Source organism: Macrobrachium rosenbergii, chromosome 3 (genome assembly GCF_040412425.1).
Source record: "Macrobrachium rosenbergii isolate ZJJX-2024 chromosome 3, ASM4041242v1, whole genome shotgun sequence".
In the NCBI taxonomy this organism is placed as follows: Eukaryota; Metazoa; Arthropoda; class Malacostraca; order Decapoda; family Palaemonidae; genus Macrobrachium; species Macrobrachium rosenbergii.
In genome coordinates this window covers 13636198-13652139 of record NC_089743.1, presented here as the reverse complement: position 1 = coordinate 13652139, position 15942 = coordinate 13636198, and positions in this window count along the sequence as shown.

The following is a 15942-nucleotide window of genomic DNA, read 5'->3' as shown; positions in this document are numbered from 1 at the left end:
GGTGGGCTGTAAAAGGTGTTAACCTTCCGGTTTTCAGTAATTCATTTGAAATGAGTGCTTGTGCCAAGCGCATTTCGACGACAGCCCACTAACTGTGAGGTACTTAATTCACTGCGTAGAGCAATAGAGGCACAGTGGACTTTCCAAGAAAAGGAAGACCAGTGCTTATTTCTGAGAGGGGAAGAGTTTCCTTTAAAAACCACCGTTCCTCTGTTGACCTAAGTGGTGAATTTTAAAAAGAGTAGAGCAAAAGCCGATATCGAGAGGCATGGCACTTTTAAGAGGATACGCATAGACAAACATACCATTATATATATATATATATATATATATATATATATATATATATATATATATATATAATTATATAATGTATAGATATATAATATATTATATATACTATATACATACATATATATATATATATATATATATATATATATATATATATATATATATATATGTGTGTGTGTGTGTGTGTGTGTGTGTGTGATTGTGTGTGTGTGTGTGTGTGTGTAGAACATACGATCATTTCCTATTATTTTATGAGTTCTTTATTCATTTCTTCATTCCTTTCGTTTACTTGTCTGCTTAATTATTCAGTATCGCAGCATATGTTAACTTCTCCAGTCTTTCTTGATCATTTTTCTCCAAAGAAATAAAATTATACCAGATTGTTGATTTCTGAACTCTTCATTTTATGATTGATATTCTATCTTTTTTTTTTTTTTTTATTGTAGTCGAAGTAACGCTCATTGTGCTGAAGAAGCTGTGCCAGATATGAACTTGAGTCACTCGGCTTGATCAGTCATTCATATTACTTGCTTTTAGGCTGTGGAATCCCCATATCCCTTTTATTTTTCCGAATGATTTAACGTCCGTCTTTTTAAGCGGCAGTCGTGCATTTACTTTGGAACAGACTTCCATTGATTGACAATTTTCTTGCAGAAGTTTAATATGGTTTTGACAGCTTAACTGTCATAGTCTCTTCGCACCATACTGCATATTATGGTTCAAAAAAGGAGAATGGAGGGTTTAATGTTACTTAGCTTACTGTAATGGCTATTGTATACTTGTATTGTCTCTCTCTCTCCCCTGTTGTGTAGTTTACTCACGCTCGAGCTTTAGAGAGAAACGTACGATGCGACAGAAGTATAACTGGTGAAACGCTACTGAACCGCAGATTCCTTCCTGGGGCACAAACAAACAAACAAACATAAAAAAACACAAAAGCTCAGTAAGACGCAGTTGAATGCCTGAGCATGTATGTGTGTGTACGTGTGTTGTTGCATCTGCATAAAGCATAGCAGCACGCAAATACTCTTTCGTCCAGATTCCGAAAGCTTACGAGCTTTGGAGATTATAAGCTTCCCTGTCGACCCGACACTAAATATGGAGATTAGATTCTATGTCGCGGGGGAGCTCGGTATTTGCAATTGCATAGAAAACAAAAATCTGCCGCCGTTGTTATTGTTGTTTTTATCAGCTTTTCCGATGTAGCGGAACGACTTGGGGTTTTATCATTTCAGGCTGTAGAGAGAGAGAGAGAGAGAGAGAGAGAGAGAGAGAGAGAGAGAGAGATTTCTATGGTTGCTATTTTTGCTCTCGGAATTTGATAAACCTACTAGTTCCTCTGTTATCGTTATAACTTTTGCTGTTGTTGTCTTTTTTTTTTAAATTCTGTTATTTAATGGTGAAAGTCAACTGGATACCAAAAAATTCATGATCGGATTTTGTATGAAGATTACCTGAGATGTAAGACATAAGTCAAGGGTCATAATTATTCGTTAGATCTTGGTATGATCTCGGTCATTTTAGAAACGGATTACCTTTTTTTTTTTAAGAGTTATCTTTGTATATCTGGATACACTCTTCTTTCATTGCTCTTCTTTCAAAGTTGGGTTGGTTATTCCTTGCGAAGGTCCCCTGACCTTGCATTGTATGTAGATACTGCTTATGAAACTGCTCTTGAGACGTGCAAGTGTCATCAGTTCACTCGGACAGGCTATTCTGAGAGCCGAATCCTTGCGTTGTCAGTGTCTCCTAATTCCAGTATCTAAGGATTTGAATATGGGAAGTGTAAACAGTCACGGGTATGTTAGATAGAACTGGGCCCAGTTTTACTTATGCAGCTTCTCTTGGATTTCTTGAAAACATGCACTCCATGATCCATTGGATGTATACCCTCTTCATTTTAAGAAGCAGGTTTGTTACCTAAAGAGAGAAGCACAGTACGATGAGTACAGTAATAGCACTTCCGATAGCTGCCTTCCCTGTTTGCACTTTTGTATCGTAGAAGTTTCGAGCTTGGCTTAGAAAGATAAAGTGATTATTCAAGAATGTTTCTGAAAAATTAATTTCAAGTTGATATAGTACATTTTTATCTTCTATCTATTTACCAAAGGTAAATGACATCCGTCCAAATTCCAGGTGTCCTTTTTCGAATTGAAATCAAAAGACAATATAGTTGATAAACGATTTTGCCCTCGTCTTTTCTTTAAATTGTTTTTATTCCCCGCTGCCAGATGGCATTGTTTTCTGTCTGTTTTAAACGTTTTTCCAGTTCTTACCTCCTCGTACGCCAACAGGTCACAAAGGCCAGGCCAACACTTTTCTTGATAAATTTAGCAACTGTACTATCCTGCTGGGTTACCTGGCAGTTTACATCCTTGCTGGTGCAAGCTATCGATTCGTTCGCTTCTGTTTTCCCTTAGCCTTAACAGGAAGTTTGGGTGGAATAGAACTAAGCCAGCTGCTAAGTATAGTGCCGTGAAGGCACTAGTGTAAAAATAAGGGAATAATATATTAAAGAATAACATAAGAAGGGAAAGAATGGACGGTCCACCCCAGTGCCTTGTGGTTATTTACGACTCTTTATGAAGCTTAAGAGGCCATATTAATGCGAAAACTTAATCCTAATACAGCTTGTTTTTCAAGATATGGCTTATCACTTCCTGAGGACTAGATTCCACTCCTTTTCCTGTCAATCTCTATTTCAACCACACTATACAAGAAAAATAAAATGGGTTTACCCATTACATTTGTTTTCACATAAACACAGTAGAATACTATGGTGTGCTGTTGAAAGTGGGTGGTTGACCAGGATGTGTAAGATGTATTTGGATAATTGAAGGTTCCAAGGGAATGGGTGAAGGTAACAATTGTTCCCTTGTAAAATGGGAGGTGTATGATAGGATTTTGACAAAGAGCAAGACACATCTCAGAACAGTTCAGGTTTAGACGTGGGAGAACTGATGTTGGAATGATTAAGACATTAGATATATGTGCAAAGTTGTGGGATTAAAAAATGGGTCAGGAATGAATTACGAAATAGCTGATGTTTGCAGGTGATGCAGTTTTAAGTGGGACAGTGAAAAGAAGCTGTACTGACTAGTGAAAGTTTGTGAGTTTCCCCATGGAGGTGAATTCAGCCATTAACCCACCAGTTCCCCGGCCGAAAATGGATACCAGTATTTGCCGAGGTCTATGAAAATGGATGCTGGGCCAGTAAAATCATTCCTCAGTATTAGCCGAGAAGGAAGATGGCTTGCACCCTCAGGGGACCACCTGCTCCAAAAGGGAAAAGGAATGTTGTAAAATAACATATCCTTACAGTATTTACATATAAATATGAATAGTGAATTTGGTTTGGTTTTGTATTCCTATACATTTTTCAATAAAAACGTTTGTCCCGTAAAAGATAATGGGTTCAAAGTAATTGTCACGCCTATTGTCCAACCATTAATTTTAGAGGAAAAAGATCCAGTTAAGTTAAGTATATCTTAGTTTAACCAGACCACTGAGCTGATTAACAGCTCTCCTAGGGCTGGCCCGAAGGATTAGACTTGTTTTACATGGCTAAGAACCAACTGGTTACCTAGCAACGGGACATACAGCTTATTGTGGAATCCGAACCACATTATGACGAGAAATGAATTTCTGTCACCAGAAGTAAATTCCTCTAATTCTTCATTGGCTGGTTGGAGAGTCGAACGCTGGGCCAACAGCGTGCTAGCTGAGTGCTCCACCCACCCCTCCAATGAAGAACTTTAAAAGTTCCAGTGAAATGTAAGAAAACCAGCTTCCTGCAAGTTGACCCTCTCATATCTAGGCATAACCTTAAAGGTTAGGATCAATGTATTAAAATTTATGATATACATGTCATCTAAACACATTTGATAATGTTGGCTTTGATTTTATTTGCGTTTTTTGCAAGCAGTCATGTGTTGTGTGCTGAAAACACATACTAGCATCATCTGTAATCTTGATATATCAGTCATATAAAGTTAAATAAATAGACTAAATATAGGGTTATATATATATTATATATATATATATATATATATATATATATATATATATATATATATATATATATATATAAACACACTCACACATAAAAGTTAAAACTCCAGATCAAGTGTACCTAATGTTGTGGAAGTGTTTTCCACAGAAGTTCATTTATTATTCAGTAATTCAAATAAGAATGCGTTGCAATCATTATCTCTCCTTTTCTATGTAGCCTTTTTAGAGAAAACATCTTAACACACAAATATATATATATATATATATATATATATATATATATATATATATATATATATATAAATAAATGTGTGTATTATATATATATAAAATGACTTGGAAATAAAGTCAGAAACTGGTCAGGACCTAAACCCAGTCTCTTAGTTTTTTCAGCTGTGGTGTTTTTATATATATATATATATATATATATATATATATATATATATATATATATATATATATATATATATATATATATATATATATATGTATATGTATATATGTGTGTATATATATGTATATATATATATGTATATATATATATATATATATATATATATATATATTTATTTGAACAAATTCACAAATAGAATATTCACAAGGTTCTATACATTTATGGATAGCCTACTCAGCATCGAGAAGGAGGCGTACATCAAAACAATATTGCAAAGCAGTTTTGGATAGCAAGATCATCAAATTTAATTGAGACTCAAGTAGAGGGGATATTTGATATTTATTTCCACCATAATTACAATTTTAGTTGTTTAGTTGTTTATGAGGAATTTAAGTGTCAGTATTTGAAGCTGTGAACTATTTTGGTTGAGTCTTCCTGATAAGAGAGAGAGAGAGAGAGAGAGAGAGAGAGAGAGAATCTCGTAATTTAGATTCAAATTGCACGTTTCCCGAATTTCCCAAGGTGAAATTTTTTAATACAAGGCTCATTCCTTTGAACCGGATGTAGATAGAGAGATAGATGTGAAGATTTAGAAAAAAATAAAAACAGATTTTTGGAACCAATATTTTTCAAACACGAGAGATTCAGCTGCTTTGGGCCTTATATGCTGAATCTCGAACGACACGCTTGAATAAAGTTTAGATCTTGCCTTGCAGGATTTATAAAATGAAGACCGAAACTCCTTTTTCCATTGCTAAACATCTTTGAGATATTATATATATATATATATATATATATATATATATATATATATATATATATATATATATATATATATATATATATATATATATATATATATATATATATATATATATATATATATATATATATATATATATATATATATATATATATATATATATATATATATATATATATATATATATATATATATATATATATATATATATATATATATATATAATTTCATTTTTGTTTTTGACGCCATCACCTTGTACCTGTACAAAAGGCTCACTGATAAAATGAACGCCGTACACATACTAAAGTACTGGCGTGTTTCATCAAAGGACTAACAAATATGTTGTCCACTGTTACTTGACCCAGACCACCCTAGGGCACCTTATGCTTTCCTTAACCCATACTAACCATTTTATTATTTCTTGTATCACTTCATATTTCACTCTTTTAAATACTGTTTCTCCACATCTACTGCTTAAACAGTATTCCAACGGATCCAACGTTTCTCTTTCATTCGCAGCCAATTTCCACTCTACTTTTATAAAGAACAGGTACCTTAATAGTGTTTCATGTTTCAACATGTGATCCGCAGATATTTCTGTTTTCATCTAAGACTTTTACAGAGACACTGCTATATTCATGGCTTCACATATTTGATTCACTTCTTTGTTCTTCCCAACATGTATCTCATTATATCACCAAAACTTTATAAATCAACCATTCCCATTTTTCACCGTTCATACTGACATTCAATAGTACTACTTCTACCTGACTCAGTCTAACATTCGCTTACAGCTTTCTCCTGTTCATTGATCACTAGTAATTTAAGTTAATTTAATTTTTTCCCCTATTACCAAACAACACTCAATTATCTGTAAACATCAGCCACTTTACTTTCCATTCATGATTTTTTTTGGTACCCCATTTCTTTGCTCTTTCCCTCATCAATGCAGCCATGAACATATTTATCAAAATTGGAAACAACTCCCATTTCAGAGATCTAGTGTTGCAAGAAACCAATCGCTATATTTTTTAATAAGTTAAGTATATCTTAGTTTAACCAGACCACTGAGCTGATTAACAGCTCTCTTAGGGCTGGCCCGAAGGATTAGATTTATTTTTACTTAGCTAAGAACCAACTGGTTCCTAGCAACGGGACCTACAGCTTATTGTGGAATCCGAACCATAACATGACGAGAAATGAATTCCTATCACCAGAAATAAATTCCTCTAATTCTTCATTGGCCGGTCGGAGAGTCGGACGCTGGGCCAACAGCGTACCAGCCGAAAGCTCTATCCACCCTCCAGTGAAGAACTGTATATAATATTTTTTAAAAGATAATTCGCTTTCATCATCAGAACATTCTGCGCTCTAAGTGCATTACAGTCCTCACCATACATCCTCAACTCCCTCTGTGTATCACTTTGAACACAATCTATTTCTAGGTCTATGTATACTACATTCATTTTGTATCCAGCGATTCCGACACTTCTCACCAAACGAGGTCATGACAAGCACTTGGATCACATCCCCTCTTCTTTGTCTTAACACTTTCGACATTGCCTTATCAGTTTCCCCTGTTCTCGACCTTATTTTATCAGATGTAAGGCATCTATATATACCTTCCCGGGTAGACTGAATAATGAAATGTCATTTTAGTAATTTTCACCATTCTCCATATACAGTGGAACAGTTATTCCAGTCATTCACACATATATATATATGCATGTATATATACCCCCAAATACACATACACTGTATGTACATATATATTTATACACATACACATATATAAATATATACACACATATATAACAGGTTTGATGATGGGCAATTAAGATTCACGTATCTTGTTCATATTTATTCCTGGCGTTTCGTAATTCTAGAATAATTACATTTTCAAGGGCTCTAAAAAAAGATGAAACTAACACATTTCCCATAAAACTCAAATATAAAATCTAGACACACTGTTTTTAAAATTATAATACGCTGACACCAAATAAGACACTATATTGGACTAACTTTCCACCAACATAAAAGAAAGAAGTTGACGAAGTTAACACATAAAAAAAAATGGAAAAACATATATCAGAACAAGAAAAGCGAGTGGCTGTTGACTGCTGTTTAATGAAGGAACCAGTTGCTTGATTGGGACGGATTCTAAAATAGGTAATTCACGAATGTTGGGTGTTATCCCGATGATTTTAGAATATGCATTTTCTATGCAAGCTTTAGGGTAAGTTCTTACATTAAAATATTCCAGGTTCACGAGTATTCTGCCCGTCCAGAAGCCGATCCCTCTCTGACATTCGATGCATACCTTAAGGAACCTCCGTTTGGATCCCACATAAGTCCCCTAGTTACACCTGGGGAAGTATATTTATACATTGAAACTCCTTAAAGTATGCATCAGTTGTCAGAGGGATCAGCTTCCGGACAGGCAACAGACTCACGAACCTGGAACATTCTAATAGAAGAGCTCACTCTAAAAGCTGTGAAGCTTACATCGAAAATACATATTTCAAAATCATCGTGCAAACACCAAACATTCGTGAATTACCTATTTTAGAATCCCTCCTGATCAAACAGCTGTTCCCTTCATCAAACACGCAGTCAACGGCCGCACCCCATTTCTTGTTTTGAGGTACATTTTTCCTGCTTTATCATTTCCATTGCCCTCAGCTTGGAAGTTGGTCAAATATAGTGTCTTATGTAGTGAATTTTTTTTATTGTATTTTGATTTTAAAAATAACATAGTTTTGAGTGTCCAAATTTTATATTTGAGTTTTATTGTAACTGTGTGTTGAGTTTATCTTCTTAGAGCCCTTGAAAATGTAATTACTCGTGAATTACGGAACGTGAGGAATAAATAAGAACAAAAGATATGAATCTTGATTGCCACTCTACGTGGTTTATATATATATATATATATATATATATATATATATATATATATATATATATATATATATATATATATATATATATATATATATATATATATATATATATATATTTTATATATATATATATATATATATATATATATTTATTATTTTAGTGCTAATGTATATGGTATCCTTCATTTGATACTTCCGAATAGTGAGATAAAGCCAAGTAATATTGCTTATTATCGCTTAAGTGAGCGCTTGGAATCCTTTGAACTGTGTAATTCTACGTATTTCAATAGGGACCGATTTTCCTTTCTGAGGAAACGGGGAGTGATGAAGCAACGAGAAGATCAGGGAGCGGGGGAGAGAGAGGAGGGGAGAGAGTAGGGGGCGTGGAACGTGGAGATGGAATTGAGCCCATGGGAAGGAGACTCCGGGAAGACGAGCTGGGAGAGGGAAAGCGAGAGAGGGAAATCACAGGAAGGGGTTGATATTAATATAAATGGAATAAGATAGAATAAGAAAGAGTCGGGGATAAACTGAAATCCTTCTATTGTCAGCAGTACTATGTAAATTGATGCTGGAACGAGATTTGGATGAACTTGTCTAGTGTATAGCATGATTAGAGATGTTATACTTCTCAAGATACAAGTCCGCCGCTGTAGTATCCCTGAAGTCATTTCAAGGGCCATCAAAAAATCCTCTCTCTCTCTCTCTCTCTCTCTCTCTCTCTCTCTCTCTCTCTCTCTCTCTCTCTCTCTCTCTCTCTCTCATATTCTATATAACAGTTAGTCTAGATGTTTGAAACTAAAATGGTCAGATAAATAATACACTTGAACTGGGATTCTTGCCATTAGAATCTATCTATAATGGATGTGATATTGATTATTACTTCCCGTGAATTTATGTTGCATTTATGTAAAGAAATTTTGGCAAGTTTGCACGGAATGACTTTGGCACCAGTGAAGTTGGCCAGCTGCAATATCTCCTTCCTGTTAGATCCTTTTCGAGGAAGAAGTCTTGGCATCTTATCTTATTTTACCTTATCAGCAGCGTTCTGGGAAATCCCGAAGATGCTTTGGTTCCTTCTTATGTCCTTAATCGGCGGCACCTGGAAGGATTTCCTCTCGAGGACATAGATAAGACTCACAGCTGATATCGAATCCTGCAGAGTTGCGAAGAGCTTTTAGAAAACATTTCTTTGAGCGTAAGGTATCCTGAAGTAGCTGAATGTTTTGTGTGCAAGACACATATATGTATATGTATATATATATATATATATATATATATATATATATATATATATATATATATATATATATATATATATATATATATATATATATGGTGAGTTTGTATACGTTAGTAAAGCTATAGAAGTACTGTAATTTCTCTGCAGGAATTTTGTATTTTTCACAGCAAAAGATGAATAGGTTAGGATGTCTAGTAATATATATATATATATATATATATATATATATATATATTTATCTATAGGATATTTCATATATTTTTTATACGGCAAAAGATGAATAGGTCATATGTCTAATATATATATATATATATATATTTCTAAGAGAGCTAACACTCCCAAGGCAACTGGCCTTTCAAGAATAAAATAAAATTCCTCAATAAACAAACTTAATAACCTTCTGTTAATTAACTTTGCTTGCCACGACATGCTGACAGTCGGTCATGGAAAATTGCCCTTCGATCTCATTCTGTTAGTCTCGTGTTGCTTCTAATCCTTTCTTGAGCTGTGACTGCGATAAACCCCTTATTCCAGGTACTGACCAGAACTCGGAGAGGATGCTTGGTCACCTAATGACCTGAGACACTGATTAAGATGTCTGCGCCTCCTGTATGACTTGAGGCACAGATTAACTGCCCAGCATTTTCCAAAAGAGAAAGTTTGATGTACCCAGAATGGCTCTGGATGCCTTCCAGGCTCAAAAGCTGGCAATCCTAGGAGTTGATAAATAGCTCTCCATCGCAGGACATAGAGAGAGACCAGAACACCACCAAGCAAGTCACATCTTTGACTGCCTGCTCCTTCGGAGCCAACATCCCTCTGTGGCTGAATGACTCAGTCCTTGTATCTTAAACCCAGTGCCAAACTCCCCCCCCCCCCCTCTTCATTCCATTGGTACGACTGCAGAAGCCATCTCTTCAGAGTTAAGGTACAGTAAGGAATTAAGGTTTTCCAGTCACTTAGCTTTTTCCTCTCCTAAACGTTTCAGTTTCAAAGTGCAGTTCTTACATAGACCTGACCTGTCATGTTAAACTCTTGTCACGAGTTTATTCAGTAGTGTCTTATGAAAAGAGGATTTCTGTCGCTCTCAGCACTAACCTCTTATCTTCGCTATTACCGTTAATATATCAACTGATTGTATGGCTTTCTCTATTGCGGAAAGGAGTGCTTGCTGCTGTGGACCCTTCTGCCATGACTGTATGCTTGTCGGTTACACTGATGAATTTCCAGTTGCAATCTTATGAATAGTGCCATTGAAGTTTAATCCCCAGCACCCAGGTAATGCACATTATTTGTTTATGTGCTGCTGCAGGACCCCCATTGGCCTGCCTTATTCCTCCTTGTCTTCTGATTTTGTATTGGAAATACATGTAATATAGTTATCTTGAGAGTGTTTCTCCAGAATCCCTCTAAAGTAGGGTCTCCAACCTCTGTTCCTTCTCACTGTATTTTACTCTTGTAGGTGATACAGTCGGATCAGCAACATCCTTATGGTAAGTTTTCTGCAACCACACCTTCAAGCATAAATGTATATATATATATATATATATATATATATATATATATATATATATATATATATATATATAATATATAATTATATATATATATATATATATATATATATATATATATATATAATATATAATTATATATATATATATATATATATATATATATATATATATATATATATATATATATATATATATATATATATATATATATATATTTATATATATGTATATGTACGCAGGTATGTATGTATATTTCTGAATAATGTTGCGTATGCATATCTGGCATCTGTGTGCCTGTATGATATTTATTGTATATATGATCGTAAGAACGTATTTTTTCCAAATAGGTATAAAGCTAGTGGGAAATAACTTTAGATAGATATACATGACCCAATCCATCCCTGTGTGTCAAATCAAGGATAAATTTGTATTAGATCAGTTTTGCTTCTAAAGTGTTTTTACTTTATATTCTGTTTTCCCCGATACCCTAAACATGATTCTTATTTTTACTAATATCATTTCATTTTCAAAGTACCGTAACGCACTCCGCTCACTCTTGGCTCATGTACCAGGATTATGTGAATTTCATTTTAAAACCTTCATCATTTAAAGGTTTTTATTACAATTCAATTGCAGTCTCACAAACAGTCCCTTCAACCAAATAACGTTCGGTGTCATGTAAACGTAACTCCACTAAAACTGGCTCGACATTCTCTTGAAACATTTCGACTTGCTGAGTGCTCTTCCGTTTGTGCCATGAATCCATGAATCACACCCTTAAATTTTTTCCATTCTCTGTTGTTCTGTTCTTTCACTACCCTTATCAACGTACTCCGGTTTTTCTATTTATATTTTGAAACGTATTTATGATATTGGTTAGTAATATTTTCTTTAATAACTACAGATTCAAGCTTTTCAATTTCCTTGCAGCTTCTTGTTATCCACGGTGAAAATATCTCCAATTTTATTAAAAAGTACCCACTTTATGCAATATTATCTTTAAAATAGTTCAAACGACAAAGCCATGGAAAATTCCGCACATAACCCAACAATAAATAATTGCCATAAAAACCGTACAGAAGCATGACTCACTTTCTCAGCTCATGTAGATAGTTCTTGTAACATGCGGAACATGATATCTATAGCCTTGTTTTAACGTTACGTTATCAAAAGTTTATGGATATGCGTTTTACGAAAGCTTCCTCTTGACTTTCATTATTCCCAAAAAAAATGGTCTGAAACTGCAGCTTTGCAAATATTCAATAACTTGGTCAGAAATTCCGTCTTCGGTGCTTTCTCGAGATGATTGGTCCCTCTTCTGGAATACGTCTTAATTGTGCTTAAAAGTAACTAATGCTATAATGCACACAAGCAACCACACTTTTATCTGCCCGTGTGTCTATCGGTTCTCTTTACAGAGGCCCTTCCTAGATTCAGCAGTTCAAGGGCGAAAGTTGCAATGATTGTCGACCTATTCCAAGGGACCACTTACTATGAGAAAGACTTTATATACCAAATGCAAACTCATTTTAAGCTGAGTCCTTACCTCATTATTCTTTGTTCCAATTTACTGTGCGGATATATATACGGTATAATATATATGTATATGTATGTATATATATATATATATATATATATATATATATATATATATATATATATATATATATATATATATATATATATATATATATATATATATATATATATATATATATATATATATATATATATATATATATATATATATATGTATATATATATATATATATATATATAGTGAGGATTGAGAGGGGGTTCTATAAACCGGTAGACATCAGTAGGTGTAGGGTGAAGGATCAATCCTTTATTCCTCTTCAAAGTACCTTATAGTTACTGCGACGTTTCAGGACGAAGAGTCCCATTTTCAAGCTATAAAAACAGAAGTTAAAGGTTAAAATAAGAACTCGGACTAAAATTTAAATTAAAAAAAATATATACAAATAATATAAAAGTCAAGTACGAAGGATAGGGAGGAACGACTACCATAAGGTGCTGAAGGCACAGACCGAGTGACAATTCGGGCCAGGAATAAAGGAATAAAGGACTGATCCTTCACCCTACGCCTACTGTGATATATATATATATATATATATATATATATATATATATATATATATATATATATATATATATATATATATATATGGACATGCCAGTGTGTGTGTTTGTATGTATCTTAAACAGTAAACGAACACACCTAGATATATGGATGAATTTGCTGCTAGTATGAAATCTTTCACTTCATTTCGATTTCACCTATTTTAGATTTTCAAAATCTGTTAGGACCATTGGCATGTGTATCGTGTCCCTTATTTTGCATCATTCCCAATCCCTTTTTCTCTCCCTCTGCCTGCCTGTCTGTTTGTGTAATTATTGGTCGTCTGTTCTTCACGTTGTTTCCTTTCCTTTCCCCTGCACACCCAACGCATCACACACACACACCCTTCGCCTCCCAATCCCTTTTTCCCGCTCCTCCTCCTCTCCCCTTTCAAAATATGTTAGTTCCCCCTTCCATAATCCCATTACCATCATTACTGAAATGGGACACGGAGCGTCGATTAGTAAATTCTGATGTAATTTCGAAGTATAATACTTTGGAAAATTTATATGCTCCGGTGGGACTCCATTTTGGTTGTTGGTCCCATGGCTGTAGGGAGGGTTAGCCGCCGGGGGGAATGGGAGGGGGAGGCTTTATATTGTTTTTTGATAGCTTCTTCCTTTTTAATATATTCATTATTAGCCTCGTAACTCTGTTGGGTGTAATTTATGGCTAGGGAAGAGATGGAAGATTTATGAGGCATATCGTAAAATTTTGAGTTTCGAGAATTTTTGGGCCAGATTTGGTTTTGTGTGGTTCCCCAGACGGTTTCTGGGAATCCATTTTGGCATTTTGTTGCTGCTCTTCGATGTTCTTCCTTATATAGTTACTTCTGTGTGTGCAGGCCTCTCTGTTTAATTCTTTATGTATTTCATATTGTGTAAACTCTAAACACACACGCACGGGCATGAACGCTCACACACAAGCAGATATATGTTTATACACATATGTATATGTATGTCTTTATATAATTCTGCGTTTAGGTGCCTGTTTGTATTAGCATCTATGTATGCATAAGCTGATGACAATGGTGTTTACGTGTATATTCTTCCATTTAAGTTTGCAGTCCTGGAAATTTAAATTTTTTTTATTTTTTTTAAAATTTTCTTTCATACAAAGAAACGATACGAATATGTAGTATTTAGAATTAATGCGTATATACCTACAATATGGCAGGGAGATACGGTGATTGCGCCATGAAGCTTGAGATAACCAGATCGTTTGGAAACCTCGATTTCCAGTGTTCAAGTTCTGAATTATGAATTATTTACCAACATGGCCAGAATTTAAAGTAATTTTATATCATCATCTTCAAGCTTACCAGTGCCTAAATGAAGATTCTTATCATATAAAACCATTTATCTTCCGACCTACTGGAAGGAAGTGTTAGTGAGTCTATCCGTCTATCTGCGTGACATTACTGACAACTAAAGTGACTAAGATATTTTTAGAATTGATCTGCTCGAGAAAGTTTTTCTTTTCTCTCTCTCTCTCTCTCTCTCTCTCTCTCTCTCTCTCTCTCTCTCTCTCTCTCTCTCGTTTAATTGAGCTTAATTCCTGTCCGTTGACTTCTCTGCAAATATGAACTCTTGCGTGGTAATTTAATGATGATAGGCCTGTTGCCAGTACGCCTAATTATGCTTGTTAAAATGTTTCGAGGTTTTGAATTACCATAAGAAGACCCTAATCCCCTCCTATCCCTCTCCTTTCCCTAATCCCAATCCCCTTCCCATTTTTCCACGTCTTAATGTACCTCTTTTTTTTTATTTTAATTCCTTGCTCTTTATCGATTTTTCTTTTTCATTCGCGTTCTCCCTTTTTATACTGTTCCAGAAATATATTTTTGTTTCACTCACGGTTTTTTTTTTATATTTTGGTTCTTTCCTAATTTTCTTCTTTGCCTTCATGACTTTGTGGGAAGCATATCTAATGTTTAACCTTTCACGATGTTTAAGCATTTAGGAAAACTTTGGCTCTAGAAATCTTCTATTTTTGTCGGGGTTGGGGCTCATCTGGAAAGAACAAAATGTATTCCAAAGAAAGTGACCTATTTTTTTTTTACTCCCTTAGCCAGCCAGCTCTTACATTGTTGCCTTGTTCCTTCTCGAAATTTAATGTTTTGTTTCTTTTCCCTTTTTGTTTTAAAATTCACTTGCAGTTGCATTCCAAAATTCTGAATAAAGTAGGTAAAACCTTTTAGATTTGAATGTACTGACTGTACACGCGCGCCTGCCAGCACACCCACACACGCACATATATATGTGTTGGCTGTGTGGTTAAATGTGCGTCGCTGTAGTCCTGAGTTCTTGTCTTCCATGGTTCGAGCCCACGAGACGTTGAACTTATTATCAACTAAAAAATTTCCCTTCGGGTAACATATATGAAAATATATTATTTCCGAGGCAGAATGAATGGGATATTAAAGCACGTTTGCTTTTATATGAATCACGGTGATGTGATAAAATTCATTCATATATATATATATATATATATATATATATATATATATATATATATATATATATATATATATATGTATATAGATACATACATACATACATACATACATACATACAGACACCAAATATTTTAGGATCAAAGAACAGAGCTCTGTTATAAAATTATCAATAGTGATTATATAATTACGCTAAGGAGGACGTAAAAACGAGTAATCTCCGCT